This window comes from Poeciliopsis prolifica, unplaced genomic scaffold (assembly GCF_027474105.1).
Source record: "Poeciliopsis prolifica strain line A6 unplaced genomic scaffold, Auburn_PproV2 SCAFFOLD110, whole genome shotgun sequence".
Lineage (NCBI taxonomy): Eukaryota > Metazoa > Chordata > Actinopteri > Cyprinodontiformes > Poeciliidae > Poeciliopsis > Poeciliopsis prolifica.
Window position 1 is genome coordinate 746,501 of NW_026562485.1, and position 6,000 is coordinate 752,500.

At 50.4% G+C, this 6,000-nt stretch overlaps 1 pseudogene; it reads left to right on the forward strand.

Moving 5' to 3' along the window:
- The window catches only part of LOC129354436 (membrane-associated guanylate kinase, WW and PDZ domain-containing protein 1-like), a 35,273-nt pseudogene that overhangs the window by 9,097 nt on the left and 20,176 nt on the right, over positions 1 to 6,000 (forward strand).

Consider the following 6,000-nt stretch of genomic DNA (forward strand, 5'->3'; position numbering starts at 1 on the left):
CGTTTTGTCTGTAGCTAAGCTTCTTGTCTGTAGCTAAACTTCCTGTCTGTAGCTAAACTTCCTATCTGTTACTAAGCTTCCTGTCTGTAGCTAAGCTTCTTGTCTGTAGCTAAACTTCTTGTCTGAAGCTAAGCTTCCTACCTGGAGCTAAACTTCCTGCCTGTAGCTAAACTTCCTGCCTGTAGCTAAGCATCTTGTCTGTAGCTAAGTGTCTTGTCTGTAGCTAAGCTTCTTGTCTGTAGCTAAACTTCCTGTCTGTAGCTAAGCTTCTTGTCTGTAGCTAAGCTTCCTGTCTGTAGCTAAGCTTCCTGTCTGTAGCTAAGCTTCCTGTCTGTAGCTAAGCTTCCTGTCTGAAGCTAAGCTTCTTGTCTGTAGCTAAACTTCTTGTCTGAAGCTAAGCTTCCTGTCTGAAGCTAAGCTTCCTGTCTGGAGCTAAACTTCCTGTCTGGAGCTAAACTTCCTGTCTGTAGCTAAGCTTCCTGTCTGAAGCTAAGCTTCCTGTCTGGAGCTAAACTTCCTGTCTGTAACTAAGCTTCTTGTCTGTAGCTAAGCTTCCTATCTGTAGCTAAGCTTCCTGTCTGTAGCTAAACTTCTTTTCTGGAGCTAAACTTCCTGTCTGGAGCTAAACTTCTTGTCTGTAGCTAACTTCTTGTCTGAAGCTAAGCTTCCTTCCTGGAGCTAAACTTCCTGCCTGTAGCTAAACTTCCTGCCTGTAGCTAAGCATCTTGTCTGTAGCTAAGTGTCTTGTCTGTAGCTAAGCTTCTTGTCTGTAGCTAAACTTCCTGTCTGTAGCTAAGCTTCTTGTCTGTAGCTAAGCTTCCTGTCTGTAGCTAAGCTTCCTGTCTGTAGCTAAGCTTCCTGTCTGAAGCTAAGCTTCTTGTCTGTAGCTAAACTTCTTGTCTGAAGCTAAGCTTCCTGTCTGAAGCTAAGCTTCCTGTCTGGAGCTAAACTTCCTGTCTGGAGCTAAACTTCCTGTCTGTAGCTAAGCTTCCTGTCTGAAGCTAAGCTTCCTGTCTGGAGCTAAACTTCCTGTCTGTAACTAAGCTTCTTGTCTGTAGCTAAGCTTCCTGTCTGTAGCTAAGCTTCCTGTCTGTAGCTAAACTTCTTTTCTGGAGCTAAACTTCCTGTCTGGAGCTAAGCTTCCTGTCTGGAGCTAACCTTCCTGTCTGGAGCTAAACTTCCTGTCTGTAGCTAAGCTTCCTGTCTGAAGCTAAGCTTCCTGTCTGGAGCTAAACTTCCTGTCTGTAACTAAGCTTCTTGTCTGTAGCTAAACTTCTTGTCTGAAGCTAAGCTTCCTGTCTGAAGCTAAGCTTCCTGTCTGGAGCTAAACTTCCTGTCTGGAGCTAAATTTTCTGTCTGTAGCTAAGTTTTCTTGTCTGTAGCTAAGCTTGTCTGTAGCTAAACTTCCTGTCCGGAGCTAAGCTTCCTGTTGCTGACAGTTCCAGAGTTCACGGACCAGCCGAGCCATTTGAGAGGTTACTCCATCCACACCCGGCTCTCCAAAGGTCCTCGAGGTTTTGGCTTCAACATCGTCGGAGGAAGTCGTCCTCAGGAGTTTCTGCAGGTGTACAGCGTCACACCTGGAGGACCGCCCACTCTCAGTACAGGTAATTGTGTGACCTGGTACAAGGCAGGAAGGCAGTCTGGTTTCAGAGATAAAAATTCTGCCCAGCAGCAACTTGCAGCATCCAGGTGTGTTAACAGAAAACCTGCAGCAGGTACAGGTAGATTAATTAAGTTTTTGCTTAGGAGGGTCCAGTCAGAACCCATAAGAACGTCTACCACTAACCTGACCCGTCTGTGTGCCGTGGGTTCTGCAGCGGACATCTTGGTCTACATCAATGACTGCTGTGTGCTGGGCCGCTCCCACAAGGAGGTGGTGGAGATGCTGAAGGCGGTGCCGATGGGTCAGAGCGTGGACGTGGTTTTGAGGAGAGGGTACCCCATGCTCTACAACCCGGACGGCTGTCCCAAACAGAACCTGGAGGTGATACTGCAGCAGCCCGCTTTGCTTGCACACCAGAGACCTCAACGAGTCATCTGTAGCAAAAATCACGCATAATTTATGTTTATTTTATCGTTTGTAAACAATAATCGGTACCTGAACACACCTTGTAGTACGGTGTGTTCAGGGTCTGTTTCTGCAGTGTAATGTTTTTTCTGCTATGCAGCCTCAGACTCCCAGCGATTCCTCCAGCCAGAGCAGAGACCTGACGCAGCTCACCTTCAGCCGGACGCTGGACGCCAACGGCAGCACGGCAGGTCAGAGCCGTTGCTCCAGACGTCACCAACACCAGCTCAGTTCTTCCAGAGAACTGCTCACACTCCTCAACTGGGTTAAAAACATGAGGATGATGTTGGAGGGACCTGTGTCTGTTCATATTCAGAGCGGTCAGTTCTGAAAAGTTGTTGTTGTCTCCAGGTCCAGCACAAACCCCGCCCTCTTACGCCACTCAGCCTGACCAATGGGCTGGCCGGACCGCCGACCCCCACATCCTCGGAGGCGTCGCAGGTCCCCCCTCCCTCTGCAGACCGGACTCCACCCAGTCACAGCGACTCTGATGGCGGTCAATCAAATAGTGGAACCAGGAGGTCAGAGCTAGCGTTAGCATTGGCAGCGGTACTAGAAAATAGCAGTTTCATGTGTTTTTGGTGCTGTTATTAGCTTTGTTAGCATTAGCAGTGTTTAATGATAGTAGTATTAGCGATGTTAGTGTTAGCAACGTTGATATTTGTAAATGGTTGTGCAATGTTAGCTTTAACAATGTCAGGTGTTTGTGTTAACAAGCTTAGCAGTGATGCTATTAGCAGTTTCAGGTGTTAGTAATAGTCAATGCTAGTTTTAGCATTAATTGCACAAATAGTGTTAGCATCAGTGCTGGCTTTGTTTGGTATAAGCAACATTATTTTTTATCAGGTTAGCAATCCTAAAACAGAACAGCTAACTGTGTTAGCATACGTCTTATTTAGCATTAGCGACTTTGACATAAGTAGTTTTGGTAAATTACTGCTAACTATGCGTAGCTTCCATATAAGTTTCTCTCTGGTGTCCAGCTGATAGTAAACTGGTTTTAGCATCTTTGAGTTTGTTTTCTCGTTCTTCTTGCTCCTCCTACTCTTCCTCACAGGTCTTCTCTGATTCGCTACAACAGCAGCACACTCCCCACCCTCTCCTCTTCCTCACTCCTCCTGCACCAGAGCTCCAAGTCTTCAGAGAGCGACCTGTCCACATCCACTCTCCCCAACGTCTCCTCATCCTCCCAGGTGTTGTCCAAGCTGCCCCTCACCCAGATTGATTTGGGTCTCATCCAGGACTTCAGTGCTAGTAGCAGCGACCCCACCTCCTCCTCCGCTCCTCCTTCTGCTCCCACTCAGCGCCAACATATGCCTCAGACTTCCCTCGCGGCGCCGCCGCCCAGAGACGTTCCCCCCTGCGGCTTCAACGGCTGTCCGGCGAACCACGCGCTGACCCCATCGTTCTCCAGGGGTCCTGCGGGTCTGACGCTGCCTCTGGGGTCGCCGGGGTCAGCGCTTCGAGGCGAACTGGTCCCGGTGGCTCTGGGTCACAGCGAGAACAGTGGTTTGGGGTTCAGTGTGACGGCGGGAGGTCAGGGAGGCCAGCAGGCGGTGGTCAGGCGGGTTTGGGACCGGAGGCAGTGTCCCTCGCTGCAGGCCGGAGACGTGGTGATGAAGATCAACGGGCCGACGTGCAGAGTCTCAGCTTCACTCAGGTGAGACATCAACACAGTGGCCAGCAGCTAAGGTCACACAGACCCTCCTGCATCAAACCTAAGATTCCTGAAGCTCCAGGTTCTGAAGAGGAGCTGAAGACCAGGAGAGCTGTGGAAGGGTCCAAAAGGAAGCAAAAGTCACAAAGACATCCAGTTAGCGCCCCATTAGCGGCCATGTTAACAGTCATGTTAGCAGCCATGTTAGCGGCCTGTTAGCGCCCCGTTAGCGGCCATGTTAACAGTCATGTTAGCAGCCATGTTAGCGGCCTGTTAGCGCCCCGTTAGCGGCCATGTTAGCGAACCTGTTCGCAGCCATGTTTTGTCTGCAGGTGCAGAGAGTCCTGCAGGACACACCAAGCAGGGGAGGTGGTGCTGCTTGTGCACCGAGGAGGAGGTAGGACAATCAGATCACTCAAGGTCTGGTGTTTCACTGTGACTCATCCTGGAACACCAGTTAAACCAGTTTAATTTCTCTGTCCTCCAGGTCCCATCTCCTCTCCTCTCGTGACCCCTAACCTCTACAAGCCTCTCCTCCTCTTACATACTGACCACGCCCTCCTCTCCCTCATCCGCTGACCTGCCGTCCACTGATGCGCCCTGGGTGGAGTGCCTCATCTCAGCCAGGCCGGTTTGGGCCTGGAGGCGCCTGCAGTCACCCACCAAGGTAGCCCCTCCCCCACCTGCTGCTGCTAGAGGGAGAGAGATTGACTGATTGATTCCTCGATTCCTCACTGCTACTCCTTTTCCTCCTCAGGTTCTCCTGCTCTGACCGCCGTCGGCCGGCCTGTCTCCTCCCTCATCCAGAGCACCAGTTTCCTGGACTCGGTTCCTGTGACGTTGACCTTGGCCCCGTGACCTTCAGGGCGTGGAGGACGGCGGTGGTCCTGTCCGGGGCGGAGGAGACAAAGACGGAAGAGGCGGGGCCAAGATGGTGGAAGTGGAGCTGAGGAGGCGGCCGGGCGAAGGCTTCGGGTTCGTCATCGCCTCCCAGGAAGAGAGCGGAGGTGAGTGATGTCAGTGCTGATGTCATCGGCTGGTTCTAGCTCTGGACCGATTCTGGTCTTGTTCAAAATTTTCATAAGTGCTTTTTATATAAGTGCTAAATAAAATCTACAACTAAAACAAAATAAAGAGAGAAAAACTGGATTCAAATCGAACAAACAGAACCAGCAAAGCCGTCTGGTTCTGTTCTGGTTCTGGTTCTGGTTGGTCCTTTAAAATTCAGTTGGCCTGAGATTCAGACCAGTTTCCTAGAGAAAGACTCTAAACTCGGTCTGGTCCAGTTGGTACCGCCTGTCATCAGGACCATGGAGGATCCGGCCTCAGCCAGCATTGGCCGGTGTCGCCACCGGATCAGCAGAACCGGTCCAAACGGCTGATCAGTGAGGCGTCCCACGCTGAGAACAGCACCTGAACGCATCACAGACACAACAATCAGAGCTCCGCCCCTCCACTGAGGCTCCGCCCCTCCGCCTGCTTCTCTCTCTCTCTGCTGTGACTCGCCCACCGTTTGGAGACACAGCGACAGGCTGGACGCCTCACTGCTGCGGTTCTGACTCTGGACTTTGGACCATGCTGGACCGGATCCAGTCAGCACTGAGAAGCGTCAGGGACACCATGCGTGAGTTCTGCTGCAGGACGGGGGAGACCGGAGGACCGGGCAGCGGTCAGGTTTGGGTCAGCTGCAGAGTGGTTCTGATTGGTTCTGCTGGGCTCTAACTTTCAGCTGTAGTGAGACATCCTGCAGGACGGCATCCATGTTGGACAATCTGGACCTGCAGGTCGGGTCCATAGAACTGGTAGACAGATTAACGGATTTATTGGAGATAATCTGAGAGTCTGTAATTTATTAATCGCATTTATCAACAAAATCAGCAACATTCCAAACAATTGAATAAATTAGATGAACATGAAAGATGTTTACAGTTATTAATCTGATCTCCGCCTCTCAGTGTTTTTCTATTGTTCATCTTTCCAGAGTTTCTCTGATCGTTTATGGAGTTTCTTTAGAAATATGAGCTGCGCTAACATTAGCATTAGCTGCCACATGTTAGCATCGAGATGCTATTTTAGGCTAGCTTAGCTTCTGATTGACCAGTGGTTCCCGAAGATTTTGTGGCCCCCATGGATTACAATAAAATCATTTAAAGCAGAATTGAACTGAGAAGCAGCTACATCGCTAGCTGCTACATTGCTAGTAGCTTCATCGCTAGCAGCTACATCACTAGTAGTTTCATCGCTAACAACTACATCACTGGTAGCTTCATCG